The 15,932-nt window shown below is 45.8% G+C and overlaps 1 long non-coding RNA gene across 1 annotated transcript in view; it reads right to left on the bottom strand.

Annotated features, from left to right (window-relative positions):
- The window catches only part of LOC146198771 (uncharacterized), a 112,288-nt gene extending 97,262 nt beyond the window's left edge, over window positions 1-15,026 (bottom strand). The window contains exon 1 of the long non-coding RNA XR_014704726.1: window positions 14,679-15,026. This is a non-coding gene — a long non-coding RNA (uncharacterized LOC146198771). The remainder of the gene's footprint in view (window positions 1-14,678) is intronic.
- Window positions 15,027-15,932: the final 906 nt, after the last annotated feature.

Genomic DNA, 15,932 nt, shown 5'->3' with positions numbered 1-15,932 from the left:
TTCACCCTATCGCCATGTTGTGCTGTCCTCTTCGCTTGTCACCACGTAACATTTTTGGTTGGAGGTGCGGCGTCGCCTTGGAGCATAGATGCCATCTGTGAGCCGGGACCATCGACCGAAGGCCCAGGGACATCGCCGAGCAGCTTCGCCCCAGCCCTTCCAGCCCAGACCCGACCAACTACTACCGCCCAGCCCCCAGCCCAGATCTGAAGAGAAGGAGAACACACAGACCGATCGAAACCGAGACGAAGGACCTGAAAGACCCGAATGACCCGAAGGAACCGTTGGACACGAACACGCAACCCCCGCCCAAGCCGCCCGACGCGACATCGAGGCATCGGTCCCATGGATGCTTTGGTGGCGGATGATTGAAGATCTCCAGGGGAGGCAAATCACCCACGCATCAGATATCGTGGTGGCAAGCAGGTCATTCACTCCTGTCTTTCTTTAAAATCCTCACCGTCACGTCACCATCAACTTCAAGCGAACCGATCGGGACGATCGCTCGGTGGCCCCGGGAAGTGTTACGAAGAAGAAGATCGGCAGTGGTGCAAGTGGAGCCCTCGCGCTAGGCCAACCATTATGTCATCCTTAAATCACACGTAAAGGCAATGTAGCGCTCATAGACGTTGCAGTATGTGATATGTGGCCCATGAAATGCCTGACGCGCAATTTATGAGCAATGAACAAACCGCAAAATTTCCAATAACAACGACGATTTGACTGCGAAGCGGAGCGGGCTGCATAACAGCTGGCGCCATGTTCAAAACCTGATTTCAGCATACGGAAGAGTCACGAACAGTTAACTAAAAAAATAACGAGTGCAAACAAAGGTTAGTTTAAAGTTTAATACAGAATTTCACAAATACGCTCTATAAAGCATGTCATTCATGCATATGCTTTACGGGCAGTTTTTACTGGCTGGCACTACATTTTCCTCCGTCGTCGTAGCACTCATCGTAGCTTTTGTAGCGCAGCAAGGAACTGCTGAGAGATAGTATATACTATCGCCGCAGCCGATCATCGCCTATTTAGAACAAAAAAAAAACTTGGGCTCTGCAGTGAACATAGTCGGTTTTATGAAGTTTAAATTTCAACAAACTCCCGCACTATGCAGTTAATATCGTCGTCTTCCTGTGCTTCAATATCCGCCACTGCTTTATTAAAGCTACGTAAATATGCCGTACACATACGCCATATGGGCGAATGCGAGTGACGTCCGCGAGGGTAGTAACTTGCTTACGTGACAGAACAGAAAAAAAAAACCATGGGCGCTACTAAAGATCTGCCGTAAGGGTATGACGCGACAGCATCGGCTACCAGCCCAACTCTAAGCAAGCCGAGTGAACATTCCTGCATGGCCTAGGAATAACGCGAATGTAACGTTCCTGACCGGGTGGTTTTGATATCACACTCCCATTTGAGAGGAGAGGCATAATTGTCAGCTTCGGCCATAAACAATGTCAGGCACACCTATATTGAGTCAGAGCTCAGCTATGACAGCTGCCAGCTATCGTATGCCAGGTCACGCTGGTAATTTTTGGCTCAGAATGCTTATGCCGAACGCCGGCCCCAACGCACGATTTTCTGTGAACGGAGCCGTTAACTCTACCGCGTTAACAAATGATTCCGATTTGTCTAGTTTCTCAATACCCGCAGCAACGGTAAGACTTTTACTTTTCTCCAGAGGAGGTTCTTTATTGCTCACGTTCTTTTTAACGCGGCAGCGTTAAGGGCCGGTAACGCAGATACACGGTGTTCAATATCAGATTTGTGAGTGAACAGCCAGTGGCAAGGTGCTGGCTCGTGGTAGCTGGTAGCTGACATTGCCCAGCACTGATTTTTTGATGGTTCTTGCGACTTCACAAAATCACATCATGTCAGAAAGCTTAAAGGAGCAGCCAACGCGGGCTGTTCATTTAATGTGAGAAAGTGGTATAAGAATCAACATTGCAGTGGTCTAGTGGATGCCTTCTCTTGGAGAAAATCTTTATTAATTCAGTGATTCATTTATCGACATTGGAGTTCGAATCCATGTCCTCTAAATAGCAGGCATGCACGCAACGTATAGGCCATGAAGGGTCCTTGGTGCTAAGAGTGTCAGAGGAGCAACTGGTGATAGAGGTACGTACGACTTGATGATGCGTGTTTACGATGTGGGCTGATCTTAAAATAAACGTCATTTAAGAAATATAAACATTTTAAGAAAATTTCGCGGAATGAAGTCTGGTGCAAAACACGCAATCGTGTCAATTTGTACGGTGAAACTTTAGCATCCTCGTCATCTGTAGTCCATCTTCGAGCACTATAAACTTATTGCCTCTGAACACACCAGTGGACTGATGCTAGAAGACGCCGCCAAAAACGAATATTTATTGCCTACAGTCCTCCGGGCCTGGTTGTACGTTTGTGGTCACGGCACGTCAGTGGACGCTCAGAAGTGCAACGGCGCAACACGCCTAACTTAGATGTTTTACCACGCTCAACTACTTCGCGTTTTTGCTTTCGCCCGTTTTTTTTTTTTCTCTGCTGGCGCGTTTGAGGCGTTCACGGTGAAATGAGTTAGTATTGCACCTTTTCATTGCCACGAAGGCAGCCAGGAGCGAAGGACAACACATTTTACGCATGCGTTAATCCATGACCATGGTATGATTTACTGGATAAGTTTTCAGATTACAACGAACTTCCTTCTCTGTGTGGTCGAATTTCTCAGCTATAGGGCACTCTATACATATGTGTTGTGTTGTGTTGGGTTTAGTGGCGCATAAGCAACTTAGGCTATCATGCGCCAATTTCATGGTTAAGAGTGTTGTATTTATGTAATTTAATCTTACATTCTGTTTAGGACGTTTGCTTCTATTAAAAACCTGAAAACACAGGGCAAATCAACAAGCGCATTTTCACCTAAAAGCAAAGCTGGATGAAGAGGAATGTGTTGTTTGTAAAACTGTGTAAAATGTTTTTTCCTCAGTTGTTCAAGTTGTCTGCATGAGATTAAAATGTGGATGACTGTTAGCTCGTGTCCGCATGAATCACACAGGGGCTTATCCTGTTTAGTTAAAATGAAACTATGTGTTAAATGTGTGTGTCCTATGCGAAGACGGCATAGAGCCACTTCTTTGGAACGTTCAAGATGGGTGCTCGATTTCCACTCTTCTATTACAGGCTTTATGAGGTGTAGCTTGTTATTTGTTTCAGTGTTCCAAGTGGACTGCCATTTTTGTATCAGTCTACTCTGTACCAATTTCATGCAGTCTTGAGATGGTATCTGCACTTGTTTTATTTTCTTGTCTCGAGCTTTGGCAGCGCACATATCTGCTTTTTCATTACCTCGGATTCCTACATGACTGGGTACCCAGCAAATTTTTATGCTTCGTCCTTCATCTGTAAGTGTTGCTATGCTGTGTATGATGTTTCCAAGTATTGGTATAACTGCATTTCTAGTGTGAAGGGCTGTGACTACACTTAGGGAATCTGTGTAAATAATACTTCTCCTGAGGTTTTCTTTCATTATTTTCTCTATGGCAACAGAGACAGCATAGCATTCAGCAGTAAAGATGGACGCGCACTGTGGGAGTCTCATTATTTCCTCCCATTCGCCTTGAACAACTGCGCTTCCGACATAATGATCTGTTTTCGAGCCATCCGTGTAAAAGTCTGTAAAGTTACTGTATTTTTCTTTCAGCTGAAGGAATTCTTGTATGAAGTGCTCTTGTGGGGTTATTGTTTTTTGGAACTGTGTAAGAGAGAGGTCGCAAACTTCAGGGACCAGGTACCAAGGAGGCAGAGGGTTAGGTCTTTTGGCAATGCTAGGTAAACAATCCGGTAGCTCAACCTCTTGACACATTTGCTCAAATCTTAGGAGCAGTGGTCTCACTGCATTGGGTTTGTTGGTGAATAGTGTTCTAGAAGGGCATTTAGTTACTAGAGAATAGCAGATATGCTTTGGCAGAGATCTGATTTTAAATATATAGGCACATGTAAGTGAAGTTCTTCTGATTTCAAGAGGAGGTTCATTTGTTTCCACAAGCAGACTGGATATAGGAGAAGTTCGGTATGCTCCACATGAGAGTCGAAGTCCTGTGTTATGTACCGGGTCTAGTTTTTTTAAATATGATGGTCTAGCTGACCCATACACTATGCAGCCATAGTCTAAGGTGGAGCGTACGACAGATCTGTAAATGTGTTTAAGGCACGTCCTGTCAGCGCCCCAGTGTTTACGGGAAAGAACTTTTAGTATGTTTAGAGATTTGGAAGCCTTTTTCTTCAGGACATTTATATGAGGAAGAAAGGTGAGTTTTTTGTCAAAAGTTACGCCTAGAAATTTGTGTTCGTTTTTCACCGGTAATTTCGTTTTGTTCAGGTGTAGTGTAGGATCTGTTTGTAAGCCTCGTTTGAGAGAGAATAGGAGAGCCACTGTTTTTTGAGGAGAAAACTGAAATCCGTTTGTGTCTGCCCATGCTGCTAGTTTATTTATGGTCAACTGCACCTGTCTCTCACATGTAGATACGTTAGAGGATGTGTATGCAATCTGTAGATCGTCAACATAAGCTGAATACATTACGGATTTCGGGATAACTGTGCTTATGGAATTCATTTTTACTATAAAGAGGGTTGTGCTTAAGACGCATCCCTGTGGTACGCCATTCTCCTGCACAAAGTTCCTTGAAAAAGTTGAGCCCAAACGCACACGGAATGAGCGATTTGACAAGAAGTCCTTTAGACAGTTTAACATCCTACCACGTATGCCTAAATATGCTAGGTCACGGAGGATGCCAAACCTCCATGTAGTATCATACGCCTTTTCCATATCAAAGAAGACGGCAAGGCAGTGCTGTTTGTGAATAAATGCTTCACGAACAGTGTTTTCAAGGCGGACTAGATGGTCCGTGGTAGAACATGCTGTTTTGAACCCACATTGGTGTATGTCTAGAAGTTCTTGGGAATGAAGGACAAAGGCTAATCTGGTATTAAGAACACTTTCAAAAGACTTTGCTAGGCAACTTGTGAGAGCTATGGGTCTATAACTGCTGGGGGCCGTTGGTGGCTTTCCTGGTTTCAGGAAAGGCACAATAATAGCTTTTTTCCAGGCCTCAGGAATACTCCCGGATACCCATACTTTGTTGAAAAATTTCAGAAGTGCTTCTAATGCAGGTGTAGAAAGATGTGCTAGCATCTGATAGTGAATTTGATCTGGGCCAGGTGCAGTCTTCTTGCCGGCAGAAAGAACAGTGTTTATTTCTTGTAGTGTTATTAACTTGTTGTATGTTTCATTAGTACTTCCACTTGTTGGCAGTTTTTGTTTTTCGGCCTTGTTTTTGTATGTTATAAAAGATTTTGGGTAGTGTAGTGAGCTTGAAATTGCAGAAAAATGATCACCTAGAATATCTGCCTGTTCCTGTAAGTTTGTTTGGGTGCCAGGAGATGTTAGAAAGGGGACTGTGTACGGGGAGAAGTTGCCATCCAGTTTGTGAACAAGCTCCCACATTTTTTTTGATGTGATTGAGCTATTTATGGATGATATGTATTTTTGCCAAGAAGCCTTCTCAGCGTTTCGGCGGATGTACCGTGCCCTAGCTTTCGCCTGTTTGAATTTTACGAGGTTTTCGTTTGTAGGGTACCTGCGAAAGGTTCCCCAAGCTTTGTTTTGTTTCTTCTTTGCATCTCTGCACTCCTGAGAATACCAGACTTTGCGATTTTTCAGTACCACTCCTGAAGACTGTGGTATAGCTACAAGTGCTGCGTCAATGATGCAGGCCGTAAATTTTTCATTTATCTCGTCAACACTGAGTTTTTCGGAAAAGACCTTTTCCAGGCTGGCTTCAGACTGGAATAGAGCCCAGTTCGCAAGGTGCAGCTTCCACCGCTTGGGTTTGTTTAGAGTGATGGAGGGTGAGGGTGTTAGGCTGATAATGACAGGCAAATGATCACTTCCTAGAGGATTGTCAAAGACGTCCCATTTAAAATCAGTAAAAATTGATGGGGAGCTAAATGATAAATCTAAAACGCTCATTTTCCCCGTGCTTGGGGAGTAGTATGTATGCTTTCCTGTATTTAGCAGGCAGACATCATTGTATAATATAAAATCCTCTAATATACGACCTCTAGTGTCTGTCTGATCGCTTCTCCAAAAAGTGGAGTGCGCATTAAAATCTCCAACAACCAGATATGGTTCTGGCAGTTGTTCTAAAAGCTCTTCCAGATCATGAAGGGTTACAGTTAGGTGCGGTTGGAGATACAGTGAGCATATAGTTATTGTTTTATAATGAATGATAGAAACAGCAACAGCTTCGAACTTGGTTTTGAGGCTAATTTCACGTGTTGCTACTCCATTCTGCACTACAATAGCGACACCTCCAGATAACCTATTTGCTTCTTTTCGGTCGCAGCGAAAAACGTTGTGTCCTTTTAAAATGTTTTGGTGTGGTCCTAAGTTAGTTTCCTGTAGGCAAAGGGCTACAGGAGAAAATGAATGTAAAATGTCTTTTATATCGTTGTAGTTGTTTATGAGACCTCGGCAGTTCCAGTGTATGAGGAACGCCATTTTTTTTTTTTTTTTGGAATGTACCTGAATTTAGGTTTCAGGTTTTTCTGGTCCTGTTATACGAGGTTTTTCTCTCCGTTTTCTTTCTAGAGAGTTATGCCGCCGCTGCAGCGTGGACGAGGAAGGGGTTGTGTTCATTGCCTCAGGGGCTTTGGACGTTTGGGGAGAGTTAGGAGTGTTGGTTGCAGGCTTCCCTTCTGGGGGAGAAGCCTTTTGGGCTGTTGGCTCTGGGGCCAGTGTGCCCTGTTTCTGCGATGGCAGGGCAGCTTTCGCTGCTTCTGCCTGGGGCAAGGATGGCCCTGCCTGAGGCTTACCCTCGGCGGAGACCAAATCCTGTTGTGGTGTGCTGCCCCCATGCTCCACCACATTGGAATAGTTCGGTTTGGCTGTGAACAAAAAAGTGCCCTGTTTAACAAGATATCGCTGTCGTGCCTCTTTAAACGTTATGTTTTCCTTGACTTTTATGGTAATGATGTCTTTCTCCTTCTTCCAAGAAGGACATGACCGTGAGTATGCGGCGTGTTCACCTGCACAGTTTGCGCAGTGTGGCGCAGCTTCACACTCGTCAGATTTGTGTTCATTTGAGGCACATTTTGCACATGTTTGTCGGCCACGGCAGCTCTGGGAGCCATGACCGAATCTTTGGCAGTTGAAACAACGTCTAGGGTTTGGAATGTAGGGCCGGATGTCTACTTTGATGTAACCGACTTCAATGGATTCAGGGAGTTTGCTGGAGTTGAAAGTCAGAACTATGTGCTTTGTTGGTATTTCTTGGTTGTTCTTCCGGATTTTGATCCTGTGTACACCGATCACATTTTGCTCAGAAAGACCTTCAAGAAGTTCTTCTTCGGTAAGTGACAGGAAGTCATTCTCTGATATCACGCCTTGGACTGTGTTCAAGGATCTGTGAGCACTGACCGTTATTGGGATATCCCCAAATGTTGTAAGTTGCTGAAGGTTGCTGTACTGGAGTTTGCTTTGCAGCTCAAGCAGGAGATCCCCGCTAGCCAGTTTACTAACTTTGTATCCTGGGCCTAGTATGGTTGTGAGAGACCTAGATACTGCAAAGGGGGATATTAGCCGAGCTTGTTTGGCAGGGCTTTCACTGTGGATCACATGATATTTAGGGAAAGTGTCATGCTTTGCTGAAAAGAACTGGGCTGATACATCGGTCCGCCTTTTCTTGGAAAGGCGATCAGTTTGTTTGGAGGAAGAAGCCATAAATAATGTATGATGTTCGGCCGCGGCGCCAGCCACCCACCATGGAGCCCAACGAGGGGACGGGGCAGGAATTGGCAGGCAAGTCCTGTCCACGTCAGCTGTACACCGTAACTATAACCTAATATGGCGTAACTCAGGGTAGTCAGCCACACAAGGTTAACCCTCGCCACCTGGAAGTAAGGAAAAACCGGAAGAGAGTAGAGGACAGGAGAGTTGTAGGATAGAAGATAGGAACGTGAAAGATGAAGGGGAGGATAGGAAAAGGCGACTGCCGATTTCCCCCGGGTGGGTCAGCCCGAAGGTGCCGTCTATGGGAAGCGTGGGCCAAAGTGGTGTGTTGCCTCCACCGAGGGGCCTTAAGGGTCCAAACACTCGGCATCGGCTCAACCACCAGGATCCCCTTTTCCCCAGACACGACGATGCCACGCACGGCTAAGCGTGGGTGCTCGGGGTCCGTGGTGTCGCACAAAACACACAAACACCTGCTTTAACAGGTGCCCCCTGCGGGGGCACTCTATACATATTTAGCAGCTCTAGCATGTCACCAGAAACTGACCCACGACAGTAGGCTTAGCCTTAGGTTCGCCTTTGGCTTGCCTTCAATTCGCCTCAGTGTCCTGCTCTGGTGAAGAGCCATGTTCTCAAAGGTGGAGCGCTCAGAGTGTGCGCTAAACGATTTTACAAAGGAAATCTCTTTACTCGACGAAAATTTTCTTTGCAGTTGGCCTTTATTGTTCTTGCTCGTACTGCCATTACCAAAAAACCGCGCCAACTCAAATCACCGCAATAACTGGATATCATCTCGGGAAGCCCAAGAAAATTGGCCCATTGCTTGTTCTTAATGTAATCCTCATCTCGGGGCAACATTATTTTGAATGACTCTCAGAAGGCTCAAATATTTATTCCATCCAGTAATGTCAAATTGGTCGAAATCTATGAAAAGCGATTTGTTTGGGCAGGAGGATGCGAAACATTTATCTTGAAAGCGTCCATAATGTCGTGCTTCAGCGCATGCTTTGCTTCCCAGTAGGCAAGTGGAAGAGACAGTAACACACTGAACACAGTGGCTAGCATAGCTAAAAGAGATCGTGCCATCGCACCCCACTGAAGACAACGCAGTATGACCTAAGAGCGTGAAAAACAGCCTGTGATATGTGCCTGTTCCTTTTATTCGTTTCACATCCCAATAGAGCGCTCGAAATAGGGAATGATTTCCAATTAGTTTTTGTTGTAATTTATTGCACAGAAGGCTGTCAAGCGGAAAAAAGAAGTTCATTACCATCATGTTTCTGTGAAAGATATGATACTTTCGCAACCCCACGTATATTTATTGTTGTGGAAATTGATTGCTAAAGAAGCAGAATATGTCACAAAGACACTGATTCCACAATTTGGACAATAGACAGATCTGGAAAAAGAGGAAATTAGCTGCCAAAATTTGTTGTGGTCTCCAATTTGTTCACGCCTGTTCTGCGCGTGGCTACGACAGGGTCTGAAAGCGACGCCGAAATAGAGCAATCAAAAGGTGACGGTGTGGCATCGAATGACAGACGGCGACATCTCTAGTTTATTGCTTGCTCCTTCCTATGAACGAGACATCTTATTGTAACAGTAACGCGGTGGCACCGGTGACATCGATGCAGGCCTATTTCACTATTTTCTCAGTGTGCAAAACGTATACGATTCTTATGACGGCTTTTAGAGTACTGTTTTAGTCCCCAGGCCCTTAAACAGCGCATATGCAAACCTAACTTAATTTTATTGAAAGGCGGTTCATCTTATTAGTAAGAGCTCTTGCTGTTATACCGCTATTATTGGTTATTTCCAATGTATGCGATGGTGTACTTCATCAGGTGACGCATGTCTCTCGAAGCTTCATCGTCGAACTGCTTCATTAATCGATTGGCGTACTTCGACGCGCTTCACGGGCTCAAGATTCCGGTTTTTTGTAGTCGTAAACTGCTCATCCAGTGGTAGGAAATAAAGTCACGCATCGGGTTTCTAATCGATGAGTTTGTAATTGTCCTTGCTTGCTTTGAGCACAAGCGTATTTCCTGATAGACCTACGCCACAGGTGACTGTTTGGCGAACGGAAAATTTCATGTCCTACGAATTTTTCGTTACATAATTTAACCAATTGTTAAAGAGTATTACTGTGTTATAGATTTCTTAAAACGGCACATATCCCTGGTCGAGAATATTGGATGTAAACTTTATTCCTGACAACCTCAAGACCAACGGTAAAGTGGATGGCCGCCTGAAGAATCCCGCCAGCCTGTATTGAGGGAGGCCTTACTACTGCAAGTTAAGCCGTGCAGAAGGGACGTTGTCACTAAGAAATCCCACATGCTCGTTTCTGCAGGTCTTGCTTTGTGCCCTATATTTGAGGATATCAAATACCGATCAATATTTGCAGAAATAAGCGTTACAGAAACAAAGATGAATGATGTAGGCTCTAAATCGGGGGACTGTGTGGTTCCTTGCTTATTGTGCCACAATAACTGATATTACCCATTTGCTCCAGTGCATCATTTTGATTCCTGGAAACCCACCGTTATATAAATGATGCCACCAAATTGGTCATATTCTTCTTCACTGCCAAACTCGACTTCCTTGCTTTTGTACTGCAGAGCGATGCACGCACGCCTCCATTTTATGCATTAGTAGCTATAATGAATGCTCCGGAGGAACTGTATACGACTGGCAGCCTATAAGAAGCGGCAGTTATCAGAGTAGGCAATGCTATCTAGCCGAAACGTTAATATACTGTTTCCGACAGCCCAATTTCTCCGGAATGGAGTGACGTATCCCAGCTGCATTCGGAAGGGCAGCTGCTTACGGTCGCCAATCTGTCCGCAGATTCTCCTGAGTGCGATTGCCTGACGCGTGAAACGGCACTAAGAAGCCCCTTCAGTTCACGTTTAGTGTTCTAGTTTCTTTTCTGTCGGCTACTCGGTCTTGTGCAGTAGAAGCTGTATAGTGACACAGTGAGTGCACAATGCAAGCGCCTGAAAGCCACTGCTGGGTCAAACAGCCTTGCGAGTATTATAACCGATCAGCAACGCTACCACTTCGAGTTATTGATCAATTCGCTCTCGCCCTACCATCTGATATGCTGACCGCCCTGGTTAGCTTAGTGGGTAGAGCGACTGCCCCGGAAGAGCAATGGTCAGGGGTTCAATTCCCAGACCAGGACAAATTTTTCTTCAACTACATGGTTTCTGTGAAAGCTCTGTAGCTTAGGGCTGTGATTGGGTGGATGCCTATAAGTAATTACTTCCTTATTAAAATTAAAATATCTGGTCTGTAAGTGTGGCTTCGAAGCGATGTGCATCGCATATTAGAAGGTCTTCTGAGAAAATCGAAATGATATAAATGCCTAGGCGTAACCATGTGCGAAGATCTAACCGGGAACTCGCATGTCACCAACATCCTATCATAAGCTAACATATATTTTGATTTCTTAAGACGGCACTTGCACCACGCATCACAAGACGTAAAACCTCTCACATACAAGTCACTCATACGAACAAAACTAGAATATGCATCCCCCAACTAGAGTCTAAACCAAATCAATCTGATAACTTCACTTGACTCCATACAGAATCGAGCCGCTAGAATCATTTATTCCTGCTATTCATAAAATGCTAGTATTTCATCTTTAAAAGCTAAGTCCGGTCTAAAACTAAAAAGTCCTTCAGTTCGTCATCGAGTCGCCAGTATGTGTTCTTTTCATATGTTTCTTTCCAGCTCATTTCGAATTCCGCCCTACATCAGCACTCTAGCACGCATTTCACCTCGCATTGGTCATCCCCTGCAAGTTGACCGTCCACAATCTTAAACTGCAACATTTGCTGCATCATTCTTTTCTCGCTCAGCCGTCGACTGGAATAGCCTTCCACACGACATTGCTTAAATCATCTTGTAATTGTATAACTGCCATATTTACCTAATAATATTTTTTTGTATATAATGTTTATACGTTTACCCACCTCTTCCTTTCATTCAATATTGCAGCGCAAAGACGGGCGGAACAAGAGGAGGACACAACAGCGCTGTTGTTTCCTCCCCTTGTTCCGTCCGTCTTTGCGCTGTAATAATGAATGTATGTAACCAACTCGCCCAAAATGTTGTATTATGGAACCCACCTCTTATGTAACACCCCCCGAACTTTAAGGTAACTAAGTGAAGTAATGTGATGTGGTGATCTCTTGGACTCCACTAACGGCTCTACAGAGCAGTTTGTAGGGAGTCTCCGCAGTTCGCCACTGCTTTGACGAGGGCTCAGTTCTAGCACATAATGGTCGGGACATCTGAGGGATAAAGGCAGGTATGCTAGCTACTTGCTCACACCCCCTTAGTATCGGTGCTAGCAGGACACTATACGGTGATATTGCTTAGTGTTAATGCCACCCTTCGCCATCATGCAGCCCATCGAATTGCTATCAGGTATCTGATATTGAACCTATTTATCCGGCTCCGCCTGTGAAGCCAGATGACATCCTACAAGAGTCTCATTTAGGCGTTGTGTTGAAAGCTGAGCCATATTTTTCCCACACGCTCCCCCAACAGAAGCCACTGCAGGATTAATGTGGGCAGCCTCGTGCCCATGTTGTCATCTCAAACCCACTTGGGCCCGTCACTGTGCTACTGGGAGGCTGAAAGCTCACCTGGCTACTGGGGTTGGCGGATTCGTGAGAGCACATTCATTACGTTTGTGCATATTTATTGCTAAGATATATAACAAACAGCACTAGCGTAGACAAAAAAAAAAAGCGATTGGATTGTACTTGTAGGAGAGGGGAAAGAAAATTTAGAACAGTGAATAAAACTGCCCCCGTGCCTATGTGAGCCTGTGTGCATTCTCGTGCGTGCGTGTGTGTAGGCACATATGTGCCCGTACGTGTGTATTTGTGTTGTGTCCACTTTGAGATAACTTGTCACCACCAAATTTGCATAAGCTGGTAGCACAGATAACTCATTTGCGGCGCAAAAATTTCCCGGCAGACAGTCATTATGTGTTTGTTGCCAGCGAACTTGTGTGCTTTGGACAGGAAACCGTCTCCGTCTACATGCCAAAGGCATTAAATAGGTCTCGCAATTGCGTTACTTCAGAAGTCTAAGACCTGAATATCGCTGGTCTGGTGCGAAACGTACAAAAATCGCACGGAAGGCTCCTAAGACTGCTTATGTGCGCGGAAGACGAGTGCATAAAGTGTCATCGATAGTTTACATACCATGAGATAAAATTCCTGCCATGAACAAGCGTCCAACTGGCAGCTGTATGCAATGCGCAATAAAAAATATAATGACACCACCCAAAATCTGTACTATCGACTGTGGTGTCACAGTTGTTAAACGAACGTCGTAGAAAGACGCAGCATTGAACGTACACCTCCGGAATATTCCTACCTGAACGCACAAACGTCGACCGCCAAGCAGATAAGCGCCGTTTGACGCCCAGAGACGAAACCATCGTGAATACAGTGAATACGCGCATGCGCGAAATGAACCCTCCAGGACAGTTTTCTTCCGCCAGGCTGTTACAGATATCAAGCGCAACCCCAATTGCTTTTTTATTTTTTTATGCGTTATCGCTTTTATTCCGCGTTCGGCTTGCCCCTGAAAAAATATTAGTAGAGGAAACGTGGTGCCGTCTCCTTTCAAGGAAAGAAAGATGTCAATTGATAACACAAATAACCCCATAAGACGTTGGCGTTGTCACACTTCATATATTACAACACGTTTCATCAGCTTGCTAACCAGTGCAAGCAAAGAAATCCTTATTGAGGGCTAGTTATTTTAATTTTTTTTTTTTTGCTCTCGACAAACTCAATTAATTTAGTTCAGGTAAGACATTGGTAGACATCTGCGCTATTATTTGCAAGGTGAAAGTTTTTAATCAGCAGGACTTGCAGCATAGCTCCTCCTATGTTTTGTCACGCTTGCTGGTGCCATAGTTAGGGCCCTCGACGTTTATGCCCAAGTATGCGGGATCTAATCCCGGCCACGGCGGCCGTTTTTCGTTGTAGGCGAAAAGCTAGGCGTCCGAGTGCTTTACGATGTCAGATAACTTTAAAGCACCCCTGGTGGTCAAAATTTCCGGTGCCCTCTACTATGCCGTCCAGACAGCCTGAGTGGCTCGGGGATTTAAACCTCATAAACCAACCAACTAGCCTCCTATATTTTCTATCTCCCTCAACCGGCGTGGCCGTTCAAGAGTGTTGTCTAAAATCTCGGATTGTTGGCGCCAATTCGCGTGATGCATAAAATACCAGGTGTTCTCTGTGATGATGCACGTTTCCGCAATGAGGCGCTCGCACCACAATGCTCCCACTTGATGCACGGCGCACAATTTTGTGTGCCAATCCTAGCCGCAACCACCGCAACATGTTATGTCACAGTGTTTGCGCGCTTTATGCGGCACTAATGCGCTAGCGAATACATGCTGACGATCCGGATATATGTAAAAGAACATGTTTTGAGCAAGGCAACACGCAAAATTACTGGAAACAGGTGGCAAAACCGTGGGCCATCAACATAAAAAAAAAATACCAGAGAGCGATTGAAGAGCCGTATGCGGAAATTCACTTCACTTTTGTGCGGAGTGCACCACTTTATGAAAATGTATCTCATCGAGCCGATAGCTGTCGATAAATATGGCAGGGTTCCCGCGTGGGTTGAAGGTTTATGGGACACTACGGGCACACGTTACTTCAACAACCCAGTAGCTGCGCTGATCGAGATGTCCCTTTGTATGAAAACCAAGAAGCTCCTTAAGCACTTTGCACAGCTAAGGGGGAGACATACGTACTGCACAGTGGCTGAACGGGAAAAAAATATAGTCAAATGTTTAACGCTGCTAAACCGAAGAAAACAAAGCGAAAGTTGCGGCAAGTGTCGCTCTACCCACCTGTCTTCGTCTCTGTGCGGCAGCCTCTCGGTGAGCTACGTCGACAGGATGTTAGGATTCGGCCTGTCGTCTTCGCAAGCTCTGATACGCACACAGTCCACGAGGCGCCTCGCCTGGATCATCCATGACGCCTGCTGCCGTTAAACTGTCGGGAGCTGTTGCGATCCGTTGGTACCGGCTAAGAGCGTTTAACCGGCATTTTAACCGGCGTTTAAAGGTGCCTGCTTCACTCCCAGCTTTTGACGCCAACCGATATGGTGGAATCAATGAAGAGCGTAATCAGTCGTCTAGTCCATGCCATTTATGGAAGCATCTACCCCAGGTCATACGCGAGTGCGCTTAGCTCGGGCTAAGGCGGCGCTTGATCGTTATTTTAAACAGCAGCGGAGACTATCTAGACAGAGCGGGTGCCACGGCTCCAGCGTATCAGCGGTTGAGTGACGTCATGGTCGTCCCAAAGGTGACCGTGGAGCCGCCCGACTGGGGGGGGGGGGGGGGGGGGGGGGGGGGGGGGGGGGGGGGGGGGGGGGGTATGGATGAACGCCTACAAACCTACACATAAACTGCTAAAAATTATAGATTTGGAAGAAAACTGATGCCACCATCGGAAAGGCTGTGCCTTGTCTGCAGGCCTAAAATTTTGTAAATCCGGTTTGGGCCTACCATACCCAAACAGAAGCTAGAGACGATGACAAATATTGGAATTGTGGGTGAGAGGGTCGCTCGAACAAGTAGTTTGGGAGCGCCCTGGCTCCCGGATGGCAGGGAAAATATCAGGGTAAAAATGCCTGTGAAGGCCTGCTGCGAAGCGATGTCCCCGCTGAACAGCTACGCGCAATTCGCATGGCGGCCGAAGCGGCGAAGACGCCTATGTCTTTCCCAGCCCCGGACCACGTCGTGAGTCTGCGCACCGCGGGCGTGGAGTAGGAGCTTCCTACATTGCTGGAAGAATAAAGTTTTCAATCAATCAATCAATCAAGGCGAGGGCGCGGTTACTTCGGTTTCGGTGGCGGCGCCGCCGCCGGCGATGGCGGCTGAGCGACGTCATAGCTGCCACGTGATTTCTCCTTGGTTGAAGGTCAAAAACGAGCACACGGCGCACACGGCGAAGACATTACGGATGGGAGTAGTAAAAGCTTTCGCTCTTGAAAGAACGCAAGCTTACAAAGAAATATAATGACTTATTCCCGACTTTGATGGTTGTCTTCATTTCATTCCACACGCTAGTGCCGAAAGGTATCAGTACAGCGGCTG

Source organism: Amblyomma maculatum, chromosome 2 (assembly GCF_055883805.1).
Source record: "Amblyomma maculatum isolate TAMU_Amacu chromosome 2, ASM5588380v1, whole genome shotgun sequence".
Lineage (NCBI taxonomy): Eukaryota > Metazoa > Arthropoda > Arachnida > Ixodida > Ixodidae > Amblyomma > Amblyomma maculatum.
This window is presented reverse-complemented; position numbering and strand designations above follow the sequence as displayed.